We start from the raw sequence: 21916 nt of genomic DNA, 5'->3' as shown, positions 1-21916 counted from the left end.
GCTTTACATCACCTAGGGTAGAAAGCGGCAATTCTCCCTCTTTCAGACCAGACCAGGGTCTACAGTCCTCTGTCAATTATGCTCACCAGCAGGTCCCATGGAGTTCAGCACCTGCTATTCTTTCCTCAGGAGTCTAGTCATTACTGGTCACAGACAACCTCCTTAAAACCAAAGCACTCTTTAACAGTAGGAACAAAGCATAACATGAGAGAAAAGGGAGTTTAAAGCAAAAGTGTACACATACACACCCTTCCTAAAGCTCTGCCATCCTATGATGGCGGGTACACCTTCTTCAGATGCCCCAGTGAGTGCCTGTCTCAGTATGACCAGCTTTCCAACAACCAAATCCCTCTCTAAACAGACAGTCTTTTTAACTGCTATAATCCTTTTGATCTTCCAATTCCCACCATTCAACCTGTGTGGCAAAACAAGGTTTGCAAGGCTCCATAACAGGTCAAGCCATCAGCCTCAGAGCCATGGACTCTCCAATTGTCCCATAACAAACCTTTAGTGTTTACCATGAGGTGGCTTATCTTAAGACATTGTGTCCTTCCTGCTTGTTTTCTTACAGACTAAACCAATATCTTCATAGAGTAAACGTCACAGTATCCAGGTCAACATACAATATTCAAAAATTACAGAGCAACTCCATGTACAATACCGTTCAAACAACAAAGAAAGCAGAGAAAGCAATGTTACATAATGGCTATATTTGGAAATCAGTGGTATTCTGCAACTGAGTCTCTTAGGAAAGAGAAGCATATACTTAACAGCCTCAAGTGAGGAAAGAGTCACCTGCAATGAAGACTATGTTAAAATCAAATTCTCAGGCAATCCACCACCAACTGACAGTCAAAGGAAGGGAATGGTGTTTTAATCTAAACAGTACCCTTCCAACCACCCTTGAGAACCTAAGCAACAGTAGTAACAGTTGTTGCCTGCATCTCTAATTCCTGCATGTAACGTATTCTGACCAGAAGCAGAGTGAAACTGACTCAGGGCTTATCTGCACTACAGGTTATGTTGACATAACTTATGTCGCTCAAAGGTGTGAAGAAGCCACCCCCTAAGAGACGTAAGTTACACTGACCTAAGCGCCACTGTGGACAGTGCTAGGTTGGTGGAAGAGCCTCTCCCATCCGTAAGAGGCAGTAGCTGTGTGAAGTTGGTTTTATTATGCCAGCGGGAGAGCTCTCTCCCTTTGACATAGAGCATCTTCACCAGATATGCTACAGTGGCGCAGCTGCATCAGTGCAGCTGCATCAGTGCAGCTGCACCATTGCTTCTAGTGTAGATTATCCTTCAGAGGGCAAGAGAGATGTTGCTCACATTTATGGTGGAGATAATAGGATTCTGCCCATCAGTCACACAACGATAGTTAAATTACACTGTAACAAAGACCTAGAATCACAAAGGGGCTCAGGCATTGTGATGCTCAGCGTAACAAGGCCTAACTTTTTGGGTGCCTAGGAAACAGGAACAACACTGATTCATAAAACCTGAGTTAGGTGCCTAGATTCCCTATATAATAAATTGGGAGAGACAAGTGGCTCAGAAAGCAATTCACAAAAAGCCAGCATTCTTGGAGTTAGGTAGCTTGGGTGCCTCAGGTGTTTCTTATGAGAATGACTTAATCAGGCACCTAACTCTACACAGGGAGCCAGAGTAGGGTGGTAGTACACACCTCATAACTTTTATCCCAGTGCCAGATCCTGTTCAGATCCTTTCTCCGCCTCTGCTGGAGGGAGGAATTCAACCTAGATCTCCAGGTCCAAGATGAGTGCTCTAGCCACTGAGCTAGGGGACTCTCTCTCTCCTGTTAAAACTGTTCCACTGATGATAAATAAGGAAAGTGACACTGGGCCAAAAAAGAGAGGTAATTACTCTGTAATAGGTGCTCAGGGCACCTACCTGGGAGGTGGAAGACCCATGGTCCAGGTCCCTGCTCCAATAATTCATTATTTATCCACAATGGAACAGTTTCAACAGGAGAGACTGAAGGAACCCCACATCGGAATATCCCACAGCTCAGTGGTTACAGGGCTCACCTGAGTGGTGGGAGACCCCACAGAGATCATTTCTCCCCTTCTGCCTGCAGGGGCAACTGAGCATGGGTCTCCCTCATCCCAGGTGAGTGCTCTAACCTCTGGGCTAAAACTTAAGGTGGATACCTCCACCACCACGTCCAGCTGCCATATTTAGAATAAGACCCAACCCTGTAGGTGCACTCAGAAGCTTCCCACTTTGAATCAGACCACACACATGACTTACATGGCTGAACGCTTCTTTCCTGGTTCATGAATTGCTCTTAAGCTTTGGTGGAAGACAGGCCTCCAGAGTGAGGCAACAGATTGTGTGATCAAAGGCAAAAAATGTAGGCACTGAAGGAACTTCTACTCTGAAAATATAGGTACAGAGTGACTTTAGGCAGGAGTTTTGTGAATCACAGTGCAGCCTAAAAGTGGGACTTGAGTGCCCAAGTACCTTTTGTGAATCTATGTCTAATTCAGCTCCCACTGAAATCAATGGGAATCCCTTTCATTGACTTCAATGGTGGTTGGATCAGACCCCAAAAGAAACTCAGAAAAAACACGCACAAGCCCCACACTGCCAATTTTGTAATTACCCTTATTTCAAAGAAGGTGTAAAAAGCATGAAGATCAAAAAGTAACATGTAAAATGTTGATTCTACTGCCATTTGTCTGAAGACAGACAACAGCCGGTCATATTTTCCCCACTGTAAGTAGCCATGTAAAATGTAAGCCTCTTCTGAGCATCTTGTGTTGATGCTAATGTTGATGATGACGACTTACAACATTCTCTGTAGTAGTGCAAAGCATTTTTAACTGGCTGTTTGTTTTCATTTTACATAAAAATTACATGTTTATACAAGTAAAAACCCATTAAACTTTCCTACACTTATTAATTCATCTGTATTCACATTTTAACCCAGTGTAAAACAAAGCCAACTCAAAACTTGGAAAGGGGCCTTTTCTTCCTCCTATTGTAAAGATGTTGATGGCAGAGCAGCACCATCTGGTTGCAATTATTTTGCCTACCAATGTAGTCCATACAAGACAGAGTATAAACTACAAATGGGAAAAATGTATGATTACTAGCCTATGGAAGGAAGGGAAGTGAACCAAAGGGATTTTGTCAGTATGTCACATCTGAATTGATGTCTTTGAAACAGGCACTTAAGGATGACAAGCCAACAATTTGACCTACTTTTGCCAAGGGTCCTGCAAATAACCGAACAGTAAGACACTCACTAAGAAGGGCTGCATTAACTATTCAACATGTGACCCCGTAATAATGAGGTGTACTCATTTACTCCATACTCACAGTAACATCATTCCTAATCTGTTACCCCAACCTGAGTTCTCAGATTCAAGTAATAAGATGGAGTCCTTCTGAAAGTATCATTCTTGTAAACTTGAAACAGAAAGTATCATTCTGTAAGAGCAGATTCTTAGAAAAATATTTGCCTGACTTCATTCAAAATATTAAAGGAGCTGAGTGAAATGGGGGATAAATATAACCACTGATCATGCCTATAACCCAAATGGTCCTGCACACTACATATTGGCAGACTCCAACCTTTAGTGTCATTTCATGAATGTTATTTATTAGCTTTTGCTATTTGCCTAAAATGTGCTGCATAAAATTACACTAAGGACATTCTCCTCCTAACAGACATGTATTTGACTTTATTCATGTGAGCAGTCACATTGAAGTAAACGGGACTGCTTAAAACTTCAATTTAATTATGTGCAACTAAGATTTTGAAACATAGGGCATATTGTAACAAACCAGCAGTAAGAGAAGGAAAAATGTAACTGAAGAGTTATATTACAATCTCTTTACTGCTGCATTTCCCTGGAGCAGTTGTGTGCAGAACATCTATTCTTACGCTTGCATATCACAATGTAAACAATGGGCAGCAAGGGATGAGCAAATTTTTCAAATATTCCTGGAATGTTGCTCAGCAGCTGAGAGATTAATCACCCTCCATAATCATCTCAAACCAATATGGTTAAACCTAACACTGAGCTTGTTATATATTCAATGCATCCACAAAAAAAAATAAAAAAAATAAAAAGGTCAATGCAGTATCATGGTTGATAATTTAAGATACTGTAAATCAAGCAAAGTTATATTGTAGTTCTCCCAGAAACTACCATTTATCCACAGGGCATGCATGTAACATTGAGTATATGTTGTAAGAGGTATGCACCAATACACATATACAATGTGGCAGATTTACAGCTGCTCTGGGAAGCATAACTAAATCTCCTGACTTGTAGCATTATAGTTGAAATGTTAACCAGACATTAACAGATTTTATGCACTGAATTTTCATGTTTGTTTGTTTTTTTAAAAAGGTGAGCTGTACTTGTTGCTTTTCTCTTCCTGCATCATAAAGGCACTATATTAAATATAACCAGGAAAAAGTAAAACACGTACTCCAGGTATGTTACTACACTGGAAGATCCAAGTATTAAAGAAGAAAAAACAATACATGAGACATCAAATATTCTAAGATCATATGTAAACACATTACTTATAACACATTTCTATTATTCTCCTTACTATCCGACTAGCTTAAAAAAAAACAAATTATGTGCCCCAAAATTTACTGTGATCGAAATCCACCTCTTTTTTCTCCTAAAATATCCACATACGTATTACAAAGTAGATTTTTCTCTCCTTTCTTTCCACTGTTTCTTTTTCCCTATTCTTGCGGTGGAAAAGCTAATTTGCAGTCATGAGTTCCCCATTTGATTCAGGAAGTGGTGAAATTTGTGATCATTCTGTTCTCTTATATATATGAAGGAGAAAGACTGAATACCAGTATAGCTAAAACACATCTTGCAGGACGGGGAGAAATGACCACAGCAGCAGCCAGGCTTCTAGAAATGCAGTATGGCATGTAAAAGGTAATGCGCCTGTGCAAAAAAACAAAAAAAACAGATCAGGCACATCTCACCCATTTCCTGCCACAAAAGTAACTCAATGCACAAGATAAAGGAAAAGATTGTTATTAATATGTAGTTGAATGTTTAGATCTGAAAAAGCTGGCACTCTTAAGACAGATAAAGTGCCTATTTTGTAAGGACTAAATGACAGTTTTCAATTGACAAAAGGTCTTTTCACTATGCTTCTATAGCAGTAGTAGTAACACTTGAAGCACCTCATACCTTCGTAGCACGATACAAATAACAATCCTGCATTTGCCAAATTTCAGCAAACTAAGTCCCACTTCAGCAAAGTGAAACTAATCATCCATCCCTCCCATAACCCCCTCCCCCCCTCCCCCCCACACGCTGAATCCCATCCTCTTCCCTCCAGTGTCGGTAAAGGCCTACTTGAAATAAGCAGTTACTCAGAGTAGAATGAAAAGGAGTACTTGTGGCATCTTAGAGACTAACCAATTTATTTGAGCATAAGCTTTCGTGAGCTACAGTTCACTTCATCGGATGCATGTAGCTCACAAAAGCTTATGCCCAAATAAATTGGTTAGTCTCTAAGGTGCCACAAGTCCTCCTTTTCTTTTTGCGAATACAGACTAACACGGCTGTTACTCTGAAACCTGTCAGAGTAGAATGTGTATGTAGATCTTCCTTGTATGATACTTCCTCGGGGCTTGTCGACATAAGAAAGGTACACCTATGTAAGTTAAGATGTGAATTTAAACCACTGTTATTCTTGTGTAACTCCCAACACAGACACACCTCAGGCAAGTCTACACTACAGAATTAAATTGACCTAAGTTACATTGAAGTACAGCCACTGCAGTCATTAAAACGCTTTTGCATGTCCACACTACATTCCTTGTGTCGGTGGCATGTGTTCTCACCAGAAACATTTGCACCAATTTAACTGTCAGTATGGGGCATTTGGGGATGGTTTCTGAAAGGCAGCAACAGTCTATGTAAGCAATGCAGTTTCTACACTGACACTGCATCGACCTAAGTGCTTGTGGAGTTATTAAGTCAGTGTAGTGGGCAAGTTACATCGGTGGAAGCCACATTTTAGTGTAGACACTTACAGAGTTAAGTCAATATAAGGCACTTATTTAATGCTATTTGCCTAAATCGGTATGTAGACCAGGCCTTATTCTGGCACAAGAATGTCTTTTTCCAGTTTATCCTATGTTGCTTTGGAAATGGTTTAACCTAAGCCTTAAAAAGCCACTCTGATTCTGGAACAATTTCCATTAATAATTCTACCCGTATGACTGCAGCAGTTTAACTATACCAACATAGCTATACTGAAGTAACTACCAAACTTTCCTATGTAGACAAGACCTGAAGTGCTTTAAAAGCAGTAAAATAGTTAACAATGTTGACATTTAAAGTACCATCATTGTTAGAGTTAGCACCCATTGAAGTAAATGGAGCAGCTCACATCTCAGAGCTATTGTTACAGGCTCCCTGCAAACTCAAATATCACTACTGATTACACTGTCATTTTCAATATATACACACACACACACATATATATTTTAATATGAAAGTTGAGACTGTGCTGAACAATTAAGAGGCCCACTGAAGTAATTGATTACCATAACAGGCTCTGAAATAGGTAAGCATTTTCCCCATTTTACTGGTGGGAAAATGGAGATTCATATTCACAAAGCGAAACAACTAGGATTAGAGCTAACAAGTTTGACTCCTAGTTCTTTGGAGTCATCCCTCTGCAGTATCTACCTATTGTATAAGCCAGACAGACAAGTACCCAAGACATATTATGAATTCACAACCATCAAAATTATAGCTTTACGTAGTAGAGCACTGAAAAGATAAAGTTATACTGCCTAAGACTTTATTTTAATCCTTCTGGGATGAAGCCTGAAATTTTATTAATTTGAGGCATTCAAGCCACCTCTTTAACTAAGTCATAAAAGCAACAGTTTAAGCATTTCCATTAAATAAATCAATTCATATTATGAAATAATTTTAGTATTCTAAATACAATTTTGAAATGGGCTCTCTGTTGACAATTAAACTACTAAAAAGCGTCACAGCAATATCCTCTTTGGGGCTGTGATTTAATATCAAAATTTTTGTCTTTCACCACTTAATGTATTAAAATAGTTGTTTCACAGTAAGTGTGAGGAAGACTAAAACAGCTATGTTCTCCATTTCCAGTAATTTCTACACATTTAGTCCACGTGGTAATTTGGCTTGAAGGCTATGAAGAGCCTCAGCCAGTTTGAAAATGCAGTGGGTATTTAATATGCAAATTCTAAGAAACAAACTATTTTTTACACAATAAGATTATAAATCAAATAGCCAGGATCAATTCACATATCCTGCCTCCCACAGATTATTCTCTTGAACAATATTCAATTAATTAGTCATTCCTCAGTCCACACTTTCGAATATAGAGCTCTTCCCTCCCATCTTCTCCATTATCTTGAAAATATCTAGCAAACAGCAACTACAGGAAGCTTATTTTACCCTTCTCCTAGCTAGCATAAGTTACTTGTGTCAATTCCGGTGTCAAATATACCTGAAAGCAGGATGCCAACAATTATTTTAACACTGATAAAATGCATCTCAGAACTACTGTAAGAGCAGCATTCATCACAGCTAAAAAACCCTTCCATTTGAAGAACTGCAATACCATTCTCAGATACTGTAATGGAGCATAAAGTGACGCTGTTAAAGACTAACATTACACTGAAGCTAAGGCTATGTCTACACTGCACTTTTAAACCGACAAAAGTTTTACAAAAAGCACCAGTGGTGAACAGTGCTTTGTCAGAGGGAGAGTGTCCCACCATCCCTTTTTGGGGGTTGCTTTATGTTGTCAACAGGAGAGCTCTCTCCTGCCAGCAAAGAGCGGCAACACTGCGTACCTTACAGCAGCATGGCTGTAGCAGCACAACTGTGCCACTATAAGGTACACAGTGTAGGCATGGAAACAAGAGATCTGAGTCTCTAAGAATGCATGTCTTTGCACTGATCAGCTGAATGCTGAACAATAGTTTTCCCCCCCTGCACCCTATGCAGAAGCTGAAATGTTAAAAAAACCTCTCTAATCAATGGCAGGTTTCAGAGTAACAGCCGTGTTAGTCTGTATTCGCAAAAAGAAAAGGAGGACTTGTGGCACCTTAGAGACTAACCAATTTATTAGAGCATAAGCTTTCGTGAGCTACAGCTCACTTCCTCAGATGTTTCCTAATCAATGGAAACCACAGATGCTCAACACCTTTTAAAGTTAGGCCACAGTCATCTACATATTATTTGACCACCACCAAAGTCAGTAGTCCTCAGCCTTATTCCATCTAACCTAGGCCCCCCTCTCACTTAGCAATAGGGAAAAGACAGGGTGGTCATGACTCCCTGATACACTTAAACATGTTGCAGGTACTGTTAAGTTTCTTTTTTACTTAATTGGCAAATCACTTATGTTGTTTTAATACCGTTTAAGCTTTTGTTGTTTTCCTTTCTGTGCTAAGGGAGGGAAAATTCTTATTAAACAATTCTCATGAGTTACTTTTTTGCCTTTCCTCACAATGAGTGTGTCGAGCCAGGTTAGACTATGACCAAAGCACAGGAACTTGCATCAGCTAACAAAGTGGCAAAATACTTAGCAGGGCTTGGAAAAAGTGGAGTAATGACTGGATTAAGTCTAATATTTCACAGCTCACACAAAAATGAGAAGGGGGAGGATGCTTCCACAGAGAGGTCCAGATAAAAAGCCATGGTGAAAAAACTCAATCCCCAGTAACGGAAGGATAGGGGAGAAAGATGCTAGGATTCCTATCAGGGAGCTACTTTTGGACCATGCTTGGGGAATCATCTTTCCTATCAGCCTCTGACTAGTATGTGCTCATCAGTTTAAATCCCTGTCATGTTCTCCCTCAGGCTCCTGGAAGCGAACGGGACCGCTCTCCCATCTTCCCGATCCAGCCATCCACTCCAGAGGCTCCTAGCTGCTTTGAGGGGTGGGCTCTCTGCTACTTTTGAATCCCTTCTCACCTTTCAATCCAGATCCTTCCTCTGCTTTCAAAGAGCACAAGCAGCAAAAATTGATGCCAGCCAGTTTTATTACTGTTCACAGGATTCTGAGTATAGTTAGTGAAACTGACAAACATCATATTAATCTAGGAATAAACTTTAAGCAGAAGCACTCCAGAACCATTTGTCTGAAGGCAACAGTGCATCTGAAGGTTCTCTTTTAAAAATAGCTGGAGCTCTGGATGGCTTAACTCTCCCTAGGAAGATTTACTAGTCAACACAAAGAAGCAGGAGAGTAGATTTTTGAAGACCTGATACTTTGCTCTATCTGAGCACCTTGCACTTTCAGAGTACTCTGCAAACATGAACTAATACAGCTCACTCTGCCACGTGAAGCACATAGTTTTGAGAAAGTCTCACTTCCTTCCTGAGCACTGCAGCTCAGAATACTGTACAGTTTTTTTTTAAACCTGCAGCCCTCCATTATACAAATCTGGCCCAAAAGAATCAAAATGTACTTCCAGAGCAGATAAGCAGGTAATATGTTGACACTTGAACAGAGTGGATCTGAAAGAGAAGAATAGCCATTTGCTATGGAGGGAAGACTCTCAGATTGGCCAGTTAGTTACATTGTTACCAACTGATAACACTGATCTTGTCATATCCTGTGTGCATACCCAGGATTAATGCCTACGCAGAATCAAATAATGACAAACAATGGAACTATCTGTTGCACTTGGCACAAAAACTCAGTCATCAGTTGAATAGTTTTGCATGATCTCATTGCAATTAAAGAGCAGATGACCCTAAGAGGCTAGGTACAAGGCAGAATCCAAAACCATCAATCCAAAAATGGGTTTCAGTGCATAAGAACGGCCACACTGGCCCAATATCCTGTTTTCCAATAGTGGCCAATGCCAGGTACCCCAGAGGAATAAATTGTTTGTGTTTTGGAGCTAGGATATCAATGGAATAATAGTCTGGCTACATTTTTAAATGTGTCAGGAATTTTTAGAAATAAAAGTTAAATTTATACAAACATTTAAAATTAGTTGCCAAAATTTTGTGGGTGCACTGCAAATTCTAACCATTTTCTCATCCCCTTCCTAACTTCGTTTCCATTCCTGCATACCTTTTAGAATCAATTACTTAAATTTGCATATTTCTCCCCCATTGTGCTTTTGCTGTTTCATTATTGTCCTTGTACATTGTGTGCCTGTTCTGAACCTCTCAAACATAATAAAAATAAAGCTATTTTCTTTAGTAGTAAATTGCAAGCAGCACAATTCAAATAAAAAGAAAAGGAGTACTTGTGGCACCTTAGGGACTAACGAATTTATTTGAGCATAAGCTTTCGTGAGCTACAGCTCACTTCATCGGATGCACAAATTTAAATAGTAACTTAATTGACAACTCGCCCCACTTTTTGGCACAACCTGATCAGTTAGTTTGGAAACCTCTGCTCTACAGCCCAAGCAGAACAAGGCCGCTGCCGATTCTAATCCCATAGGGCACAGTTCCAGGTAGGACATAAAAACATGGAAGCAGAGCTGCCACCAGTTCCATAAGAGAAATTGGCTTCTCTACCTGTAACCCAGAAGCTACCACTCCTGAGAACAGGGTACTATTTAATATGAACAACAGAAAGAAGCTGCTACCAAAGGGAGCTGCCTCCTTTGCATTGGAGCAATCTGTCAGGGGATCCATAGCCAAGATCACTGGAAACAGAGGGAGCACAGCGGACCTTGAAATAGGTGGGTAAGCAGATACAGGAGCCAGGATCATGGAACTCGTTGCAGGGAGGACAATGAGAGAGATTGCTGAAGAGGCAGTCGACCTCATGGTGTGCTTGAGCTTGCTTATGTGCGGTGGGAGTAATCAATTTTAATCAGGAAGTGACTGGGAAGCAGAAAGGGGCAGAATGCATTTAAATTTATTTTGATGGGCGTTGAAGTTGATTGTGGGTGGCAAGAAAACATTTCCACTGAGAGGTGGTCCCCTATTCACAAAATTTGGGGGAAGTTTAAATTATTTGTTAAATTTGCTCAGCCACCTTCTACAGGGTTTTTGTTTTTTTTATTTTGTTTTGTTAAGTTCAATGGTTTGCTGATTTACATGGTTGGATAATTTTACCACTGTGCTAGCAGCAATTTTTAAAACTATTGCTTCCACTCAGTCTGAGAAAATGAGATTTCTTTTTCGTCTCATCATCACATAGGACTGAATTTATTCCAACGCCATTCAAAAAGGATCAAAGTTAATTACAAAAAATCAAAAATACTTTAATGCTGGTGAAAGACACTTGATTGCATACAAAATTGAAATACTCTTATTAGAGATATGGTACAGCAAGGCAACAACAGTGCAAATGTCCCATGCACTCTTTGATATGCCTCAATCTTTACTTGACAAGACCTAAGGAAGGTGGCAGTGAAGAAGACAGTTCACTCCATTCTTAGTCTTGCTGAGATTCACAATACGACACCTAATAAGCGTCAGCAGTAGCAACAGCTGTATGAACCTGTTTCGACCAAGTTCTTAATTGCATCCATCAATTTATTACTAGTTCATAACCGGTAACACCTTTCAGCACAGGTGCTGGAACTAGGGGTGCCCTGTGACTTGACGTGGTTTCTGTTATATACAGGGTTTACAGTTTGGTTCAATGGCTCTTGGCACTCCCACTATAAAAATTGTTCCAGCATCCATGTCTTTCAGATCCAACCAGCTCAGGTCAGATACAAAAGGCAACTGAGGGGTGAAGATTCACTGTTGTGAAGACATCTTTTAAGCTACCTGGTTAGATTGCATGTCTATCCACACACAACATAACATTTGAAGTCTCTCAGTATACATTTTTAAAACAAATGCAATAGAAAGCAGTACCCAAACTTCTCAGCATGGAGCCTAACATTTTCTTTGATTGTTCTTCTCCCTTTGCACCAGAAGCCACAAGTAAGCTTCCTGCAACATGCAGGGCACTAACATGCTACGTGCTAGCTATCTCCCGAAACCACCTTCCTTCCCCCACAAATCCACTTGCCCTTAAAAGGGGGCCAGCGGGAATTCAGAACTAGTAGAGAATGATGTTTTTATTGCCAATCATCTTTCAGTAGCTATTCTAATTATAAAATAGCTATAGTTAGCTGAATTGATTACCAGTTTCTTTTGCAAGTTTTCTTGTGGCTGCAATACATGACTGTGAATCAGGAGTAACATTCTAGTCTTGCTCTACTATAAACTTGCTATGTAACCCTGGGCAAGTCACCTGACTACAGTGGTTTAGTTTCTCCATCTGCACAGTAGGGATAACATTTCCCAGCACCACAGACCTTAGAAGCTTGATGTAATCAAGTCTGTAAAGCACTCAGATCCTAGGATAAAAGGTATTATAGAAGTGAAACATTCTCTTCCGACATCTACATCTACACAGAATATTTTTTTTATCAGTATCCAAAAGAGTTAGCTGTCTCTTGGCCGGGACCCTGGGCCAGCTTCATCTACAGCGGCTTCATTTTCACAGCCCTAGGAGCAGCAGCAGCAAGGTTCTCAACCACACCTTCTCAAAGTTCAGTTGCTCAGAGCAGCGCCATTGCGGGGTTGGGGAAAGACATGCTAAGTGGAAACAGAAAAAAGTCAGAACTCCAGTCCCACTCAGATCCTCATCTAGTATCTGACAGCTCCAAGGCAGAGAGCAGTTCAGATCTTCTTCTTACTCTACTACTTCAAAGTTCCAGACACAGCATAGGGATTCTCCCCTCTAAGAGCAAAGAGAGTTTCAAGGGCAAGTGTAATGCTATGCAATTCCCACTATCATGCAGCAAACTTAGTGACCTGAAATATTCTCTCTTCAAAAGGTATTGAAGCAAGGTCAGGAGAGGGGCATTCTCTCAAGCTACAAATCATAAAAGTTAAGCAGTTTGCGTTGCCTTACTGGTTTGAGCTGTTTGGGGGGGGGGGGGGGGGAGAGGGGTGTTTGGCAGGGGTGAAGCCTGGAATGCACAGAGTCATTATCTACCCTAGAGAAAAAACATCACTGAAATCTGCCTGGGTTTCACTTAGAAATAGACAAGTTGTACAATTTCCATTTATGGATTATATTCTACACACCAAACACCGAAGACTACTATGTTCCTAACTCAGTTCTCCAGTTATTGATAGCCTAGCACAACAGTAATGGACTGACTCCCAAGGTAAGTCAGGAAAGGCTTGCCCAACTGTCCACCAATAGGCTGATATGAGTGATTTGGGGCCTCAAGTGAGGCCAAGGGATAAGTACCCTGTTGACAAGCCCAACCCATGTCCCTTGACATCTGTTGGGATTCCGACCAGGTTACTGTCTTTGGACAATGCTTGGGGACTCCATTTTTCATATTACCTTCTGGCTAATAAATGTCTGACAAATAAGTCTTCTCCTGCCCTCGGGGCTCCTGGAAAGGAGTAGAAGCTAGTAGCTAACACTGCTGGTTGAGGTGGGGAAGCTACTCTACCTGATTCCCAGCCTCCTGCATTTGAAGTGGGTCTCCTCTACTCCTTTTGTTTTTGGGATGCTCCTCCCATAACCACCCCAGGGCCTCACTGCAGTTTTTCATGGCATTCTCAGTCAGCATCAGATTGAAATTTACCTTTTTTTTTTAATTTTATTATGCCCACTTCAAACTACAGGGTGGCAACAAGGAACTTAACCAGAGTCTTAATTTCACACTGCTGCTGGGTAAATCTATGAACAGATCTTTCCACAGCCTGAAAGAAAGGTATACATTAATTTGACACTGGAGTAAACATTATTTTAGGAAGGTAGTTTCTAGAAATTATTCTTTGAAAATAGAGATGCCAATCAACTTCACTGCACTAAAGTGCTTTTAACAACAGCTTTATCTTCCAATTTTACACTCAAAACCCCTTTTTTGTGTGCTGCAGAACTGACCTGGACACATCATACATCAATTGAAAGCACATGATGAACAGACAGGAATAGGACTGGCTTTTTTTAAGTCAATTAGTGACAGACTGGCAGGTAGGGTGCTCACTAACAAAACCCATTTACTTGGCACAATTCATACATCACTTCACTTAGCAAAACCATAGCTGGCAAAAAAAGATTGATTACTGCAGATTCCCTCATTTCTTTCCATCCCAGTCCCCTCTTTTGAGGGGAAAACAGATACAGTTTTTATTTTCTTGCAATTCCTATGAGCTAAGAGTAAATCTGATTTGTGCCTAGAAGACTGTATGGAATTAAAATGCAAAACACACCAACAGCACTGAAATGGAGAAATGTAATTGCAAATAAATACCTTGCATAGTTTATTGATTATGCAGTCAAGATAAACTGAGACTGCTGAGAGCTCTCTGCAGAGATATCTAATCACACATGACTATAATCTCCTATTTCAAAGTGTTCAGTGGTAGAACAGAACCAAGCTACCAAAAGGGTACTCTAACATACAACAAACAGTTAACTGGGAACAGGTCTCTGACAAGGAAGAGAAGTGATTTTTTTTCCCAGAAATAAAAATTAAATACACATGCAAGACATCCACGTGTGAAGGATAAGATGGCTTCTCAAGACCTTGTCTAAATTACAGATAGAAAGAATCCTCTGACTTGGTTCTAACACAGTTATCCTCTGGTTACAACATGGTTTAATCTGTAATGGGAACAGGACACAGATATATTATCCAAATCTTGGGGTTTGTTATGGGTGCACTCTCTCCCCCAAGCTACCGATTTTAGTCGTGCTTAAGCCAGATCCTCTGACTTGGCTACAATTGTCCCAAAATGGGGTCTCAAGACATACAGTGGAACAGATACATAGTGAACTCAAATATAGTTGAGCTCAAGTCACAAGGAAGCTGAAACAGTTCTGAATTGGTTCAATGACATGCCAACTACAATTCTGGTTACAGTGAGGCTGCCCTTGTGGGAGGGAGAGGTGAAACCCACACTATAACAAGTTTCTTAGCTCCACACAGTCTTCTCTAATTTGGCATTAAAAACTACCAGTGCAATCTCTTCCATTTAATATTCACTCCTCCCTCTCCATATCTGACACAAAATCCCTTGCATCACAGAAATTGTATTTCTGCCACCTTCCAGTGCTAAACATTTAGCAAACAGAAGCACCTTGAAAGTTAAAGAAAAAGAGAGACTCCTATCTAAACAAGGCCGATTTCATTGCTGAAACAACAGTATATGAACCATCACACAAACACTGTCAGCGTAGACTAATGCTGTGTAATCCAAAAATGGGCATCAGAAGGAGTAGACATTCAGAACGCGCACACACACACAACAGGGACAGAGCTGCAGTACCAAGTCTTGCTGTTTCGGAAGCTGATTCCTTCATTTGTGACTAATTTTAAAACAGTATCCTAAGGTACCTCATTCTCATGATGAAAGCTTTTCTAACCTGTCGGTAGTGAGGCATTTATCTCAGTCTTCTTTTTTTCCCTTTCCCTCCACCTCCTCAAATCTTTCATTCAAGTCTACATCAGGATGACCCAGAAGAGCTAAGATCATGCCAGGTTTTCATAAAGAAACAAAACACAGCTCACCTAGAGGAAGACACTGCAGAAACCCCAGCTGTTGTAGAGGAGAATGGAAGTGGTGGGAGGGAGAGACAGATGCACAAAAGGGACTAGGGGCTGGAGTATAAACAGAGAATAAAAGTGACAGGCAGATTGCAATGGTGGAAGAAAAGAGAAATATAAAGGGCTCATGGGGAACTGGGATAAGGGGCAATAAAATGTACTAAGAGAAATGTGGGTCGGAGTATGTGCTAAGAGTACCAACTGTATTGGGGAAAGGAGAGGAATTAGATCCTCAAGTTGATTTAGGAGAGGGAATTGGGAGAGCAGAAAATAGAAGTCTTAAAAGGATCAGAGAAAGGGGAGCAGTGGGAAAGGAGGTTAGAAAGAAATAAAAAGTGCCCAGATTTTAAGAATTGGCAAAGAAATAAAAGATGTGGGGCAAGCTGCACAAGGGGCAATGAGGGGAAGGGGATCGGGGCCGCTGTGCCAGGGGGCTGTGGGGTGAATGTGGCTGCACACGGGGGCTATAGAGAGTTGGGGGTAGCTGAGCCGGGGGGGGGCTTTGTGGGAGGGGAGGGGCAGCTGTACAAGGGGGCTAAGGGAGGCTAGGGGTACCTGCGCCGGGAAGGGAGCTATGGGGCGAATGTGGGGAGGTGGCTGCACAAGGGGGGCTACAGAGGGTTCGGGGTAGCAGAACAGGGGAGCTATGGGGGGAGGAGAAGATGTAGCTGCACAAGGGGGCTATGGGGGGCTGGGGGTAGCTGCGCCGGGGGGCTATGGGGGACGCTGGTGCACAAGGTAGCTATGGGGGGGGGCTGAGGGGTAGCTGCGCCTGGGGGGTTATTGGGGGGGGTAGCTGCGCCGGGGGGCTATGGGGCGGGGTGCACAAGGGGGCTTGAGGGGCTGGGGGTAGCTCGCCGGGGGGCTATAGCAGGAGGGGGAGTGCACAAGGGGGCTATGAGAGGCTGGGGGTAGCTGCGCCGGGGGGAGCTATAGGAAGGGGGGGTGCCAAGCGAGCTATGGCGGCTGGGGGTAGCTGTGCCAGGGGTCTATGGGGGGGGCGCATAAGGGGGGGGCCGGGGGTAGCTGCGCCAGGGGGGCTATGGGAGAGGGGGGTGCATAAAGGGGCTATGGGTAGCTGTGGCAGGGGTCTATGGGAGGTGCACAAAGGGGCTACGGGGGCTGGGGGTAGCTGCACCAGGGATCGCTGCACCAGGGATCTATGGGGGTGCACAAGGGCGATATGGGGGGCTGGGGGTAGCTGCGCCGGGGGGCTATTGGGGGAAGGGGTGCACAAGGGCGATATGGGGGGGCTGGGGGTAGCTGTGCCGGGGGGGCTATGGGGGAGGGGGGTGCGCAAGCAGGCATTGGGGGCCTGGGGTTAGCTGCACTGGGGGTCTATGGGGGGAGGGGGGTGCACAAGGGGGCTATGGGGGGCTGGGGGTAGCTGCTCCGGGGGGGCTATGGGGGAGGGGGGTGCACAAGGGTGATATGGGGGGCTGGGGGTAGTTGCACCAGGGGCTATGGGGGGAGGGGGTGCACAAGGGCGATATGGGGGGCTGGGGGTAGCGGCGCCGGGGGGGCTATGGTGGGCTGGGGGTAGCTGCACCAGGGATCTATGGGGGTGCACAAGGGCGATATGGGGGGCTGGGGGTAGCTGCGCCGGGGGGCTATTGGGGGAGGGGGTGCACAAGGGCGATATGGGGGGTTGGGGGTAGCGGCGCCGGGGGGGCTATGGGGAGAGGGGGTGCACAAGGGCGATATTGGGGGCTATGGGGGGTGCACAAGGGCGATATGGGGGGCTGGGGGTAGCGGCGCCGGGGGGGCTATGGGGAGAGGGGGTGCACAAGGGCGATATTGGGGGCTATGGGGGGTGCACAAGGGCGATATGGGGGGCTGGGGGTAGCGGCGCCGGGGGGGCTATGGGGAGAGGGGGTGCACAAGGGCGATATTGGGGGCTATGGGGGGTGCACAAGGGCGATATGGGGGGCTGGGGGTAGCTGCTCCGGGGGGGCTATGGGGGAGGGGGGTGCACAAGGGTGATATGGGGGGCTGGGGGTAGTTGCACCAGGGGCTATGGGGGGAGGGGGTGCACAAGGGCGATATGGGGGGCTGGGGGTAGCGGCGCCGGGGGGGCTATGGGGGGCTGGGGGTAGCTGCACCAGGGATCTATGGGGGTGCACAAGGGCGATATGGGGGGCTGGGGGTAGCGGCGCCGGGGGGGCTATGCGGGGCTGGGGGTAGCTGCACCAGGGATCTATGGGGGTGCACAAGGGCGATATGGGGGGCTGGGGGTAGCGGCGCCGGGGGGACTATGGGGAGAGGGGGTGCACAAGGGCGATATTGGGGGCCATGGGGGGAGGGGGGTGCACAAGGGCGATATGGGGGGCTGGGGGTAGCGGCGCCGGGGGGGCTATGGTGGGCTGGGGGTAGCTGCACCAGGGATCTATGGGGGTGCACAAGGGCGATATGGGGGGCTGGGGGTAGCGGCGCCGGGGGGACGGGACGGGTGAAGCAGCCGCCCAGGAGCAGGGCCGCGAAGCAGCGGCCCGCGAGGCACGAGCCCGGCGGGAGGCGAGCGCCAGGCCGGGGGGGCGGAGGGGGGGGGCTGCGCGTAACTCACCAGCCTGTCCCGCCGCCTCCCGGCTCGGCGCAGCGGCCCCACTTCCCGCGAGCCAGGAACCGGCCGGAGGCGGCGGCTCAGCCGCAGCCCCTTAAAGCGGCAGGCCGCGGCCCCGGGAGACGGGGCGGGGACGGGTGGCCCGCTCCTCCCCTCGGCCCGCCACTGAGTGAGGCGGGGCTTCGTCCCTCCCTGAGCCTGGCCACATCGGGATCGGGGCCTCCCCCGCCCCGGGGGCCATTCGGGGCCCGCCCCTGCATTTGGGGGGTAGTTTAAGGGGTTCCTCTGTCCCCTCCCCCACACTTGGCTTTCGAACCCCTACGCCCTCCCCCCACCCAACACAAACACCAGCCCTTCGCGCCGGCCCCCTGCACTACCCGGCCCCCCACACATGGGGGGTCACTTGTGGTTCTGCCCCATGCGCACCCCTCAGCTAGACATGCCGGTGGTACTCAGGGGTCCCCCACCCCCACATGCGTATGGCAGTCAGCTGATCCCATTGCACACACAGACCCCCAATGCACGCAGACAAAGATCAGGGGTCCCACGGCAAACCCTTTTACACGTAGCAGGCAGAGGTCCTGTTGCCACACCGATAGGGCACTTGCAGGGTAATCACAAGGTCCCCCTCCCCCATAAAATAACTTTTATTTCTTTGGGGCTATTACAACAGCAGGGCACCCACAGCAAGGCACCTTCAGCCTCAGAAACTTGAGGATATTGCACCATAGAGAAATCCAGCGCATTGCAATGTGTGGGGTCTTGGTTGCACCGTTGGACAAACTGAAGAAAGAGAGTGACAGTTCATATTGCAACAGGTTGCTCTCCTGACCTGCACAGATCTTCCCTGGGCTTCTGCATGGCCACAGAGACCAGCCTGTAGGCTTTGAGATACCCATATCCAGTGGAGGTTTAAACATTGTTCTGATGTATTGCCAAAGCCCAGAGAAATCAAAAATCATAAAGGAAGAATCCCAAAATCTCATAAATAATAATGCATGTTGGTGTTTGGGCTGCCTATTGATTTTGAAACTTTAGTGGTGAATACAATAACGGAAGGCTGAAATTTCAACCTGAAGTGAAACCCAGAAAACAGCAGAGATGCTCTGCTAGAAGGGAGACCCCGCTTTCTTTGTTATTGGCATACTTAATAAAGTGCTAAATAACCATAATTAAGTATGCCATCTAGCATTCAAAGCCATTCATTTATGCCTTGTCTGTCCAGGGTCTTTACCCACCAACGTAATTCTATCACAAGGCTTTAGACTATATATTTAGTTTGTCCCTGTTCTCTGACCTACTGGATAAGAGCCAAGAAGCTGAACTTAAATAAAAAACAACGAGGAGTCTGGTGGCACCTTAAAGACTAACAAATTTATTTGAGCCTAAGCAGAAGTGGGTTTTTTACCGATGAAAGCTTATGCCCAATAAATCTGTTAGTCTTTAAGGTGCCACTGGACTCCTCGTTGTTTTTCTGGATACAGACTAACACGGCTACCCTCTGAAACTTGAATCAGTGCACCCAGCCTCAGTGTACCTTAGGACAGATGACATATCCATCCACGCAATCACAATATACTTCTCCTAATGCTTGCAGGAAGCATGCGAAGCTTCCTGGTAATTATAACAGTAGACCCAAAACACCTGGAAAAGGCTGCATTGTTGAGGACTATGTAGCACTTTGTTTGCTCCATACTCTTGTATCGGCTCTATCCACCGGACTGTAGAGATATTAATTCAAGGCAGAGATTTATTATGCTTTGGCATAACGCACCTGTTCTATATGCCATATGCTCAGGGTGCTACATAACCAATAGCGATCACAGCCAATGTATAAACCAGAAAAGGCCCAACTTCATCCAAGCACAAGTATGTTCTTTTGTTAAACATTAAATCAATAGCATTCTGATTTATCTGTTATGATCCGATAAGTGTTATTTGAATTTCTATAAAAGCACTTATATATTGTTTCTAATCTTTTCTACATTTAGCGCTTGATCCAGGATGTGTTGTGAGCTCTCAACTCCCACTGACTTCAGTAGGAACTCAGGGATCTGGCCCACATAAAAGCCCTACAGTTGCAAGCAATAGGCGCCCTCCAACATGAAGCTCATTGAAGGATCAAGGTCACTGCATATAAAACGTTAAAGCACTACTCCCAGCATTTCCTCCCAATGCCACTTGGCAGATGGAGAGATTATAGAATTGTGCTGCTTTACTGCATCTATGACAATTTACAAATGTCAATTATTTCTGAACCTGTTCATCAAAAAGTGACAAAAATAACCAAGGCCCCAATCCTACAGATTTGCACACCTGCTTAACTTAACACGAGTAATCCCATTGACTTCAGCATGTAATCAATATTGAAACAGGGCTTGTCATAAATATAAAGGGAAGGCTAACCACCTTTAAATCCCTCCTGGCCAGAGGAAAAAACCTTTTCATGTGTAAAGGGTTAAGAAGCTAGGATAACCTCACTGGTACCTGACCAAAATGACCAATGAGGAGACAAGATACTTTCAAAAGCTGGGAAGAGGGAGAACATCAAAGGGTCTGTGTCTGTCTGGGTGAGGCTTTTGCCGGGGACAGAATAGGAATGGAGTCTTAGAATTTAGTAAGTAATCTAGCTAGATATCCGTCAGATTATGATTTCTTTAAATGGCTGAGAAAATAAGTTGTGCTGAATAGAATGAATATTCCTGTCTGTGTGTTTTTTTGTAACCTAAGGTTTGCCTAGGGGGATTCTCTATGTTTTGAATCTAATTACCCTGTAAGGTATTTACCATCCTGATCTTACAGAGGTGATCCTTTTCTTTTTACTGTTTCTTCTATTAAAATGTTTCTTTTCAAGAACTGAATGCTTTTTTTCATTGTTCTAAGATCCAAGGGCTTGGGTCTGTGGTCACCTATGCAAATTGGTGAGGATTTCCAAACCTTCCCCAAGAAGTAGGGTGCAAGGGTTGGGAGGATTTTTGGGGGGAAAGATGTTTCCAAACAATGCTTTCTCAGGAACCCAGGTGGAAAACCAAGGGTAAAATAGTTTGTGCCTTGGGGAAGTTTTAACCTAAGCTGGTAAAAGTAAGCTTAGGAGGTTTTCATGCAGGTCCTCACATTTGTACCCTAGAGTTCAAAGTGGGGAAGGAACCTTGAGGCTATTGCTTCACATTTACTGCAGGGGGACTACTCAGCTGCATAAAGCAAAGGATGCATGTAAGGCTTGTATAGACTACATAGTTTTGTCGACAAAAGTCAGCTTTCATTACTAAAACAGTGGAGGTATGCACACTGAAAAGCTCCTCCCACCCATGTAACTGCCCTGCTATGCCAACATAATAAAACCACCTCAACGAGAGGCATAGGACATATGTTGGTATAGTTAGGGCAATGCAGTGTCAGTGTCGGTAGATACCGCATTCCTTACATCAGCTGTTGGCTGTCATTCTTGTCAATTTCACCAGCTCTGGTGTCCTGGGGCAAACTAACTCCTAACCACCACACAGTCTGAGATTGCTCTACAGGCAGCTTACCCCATTTTCCACCTTCCTTCCTTAAATAAACTCCACACAGGAACTTTTCATCCAACACCACCCCACAGGTTTCCTTAGATCCTCATTTAGCCCCGGAACAAGTCACTCCTAGGCATTTCTTCTGCCTATCCTCTCACTCCCCAAGTTCTAGGGTTATGCATGGAAATCTTACCCCATTTTCCACCTTCCTTCCTTAAATAAACTCCACACAGGAACTTTTCATCCAACACCACCCCACAGGTTTCCTTAGATCCTCATTTA

The 21916-nt window shown here is 44.5% G+C and overlaps 1 protein-coding gene across 7 annotated transcripts in view; it reads right to left on the bottom strand.

Annotated features, from left to right (window-relative positions):
* Positions 1-18267, bottom strand: part of CSGALNACT2 (chondroitin sulfate N-acetylgalactosaminyltransferase 2) — a 51602-nt gene extending 33335 nt beyond the window's left edge. For 4 of the 7 annotated variants that reach the window (XM_073353252.1, XM_073353254.1, XM_073353255.1 and 1 more), the window contains exon 1: positions 18129-18267. The gene's annotated coding sequence lies outside the window, so the exon portion shown is untranslated. Of the gene's footprint in view, positions 1-4852; positions 4950-15529; positions 15620-18128 lie in introns of all 7 variants that reach the window. The other 3 variants (XM_073353253.1, XM_073353257.1, XM_073353256.1) reach the window with 2 other exon arrangements.
* Between the last annotated feature and the right edge of the window lie 3649 nt (positions 18268-21916).

This window comes from Lepidochelys kempii, chromosome 7 (genome assembly GCF_965140285.1).
Source record: "Lepidochelys kempii isolate rLepKem1 chromosome 7, rLepKem1.hap1, whole genome shotgun sequence".
In the NCBI taxonomy this organism is placed as follows: Eukaryota; Metazoa; Chordata; order Testudines; family Cheloniidae; genus Lepidochelys; species Lepidochelys kempii.
This window is presented reverse-complemented; position numbering and strand designations above follow the sequence as displayed.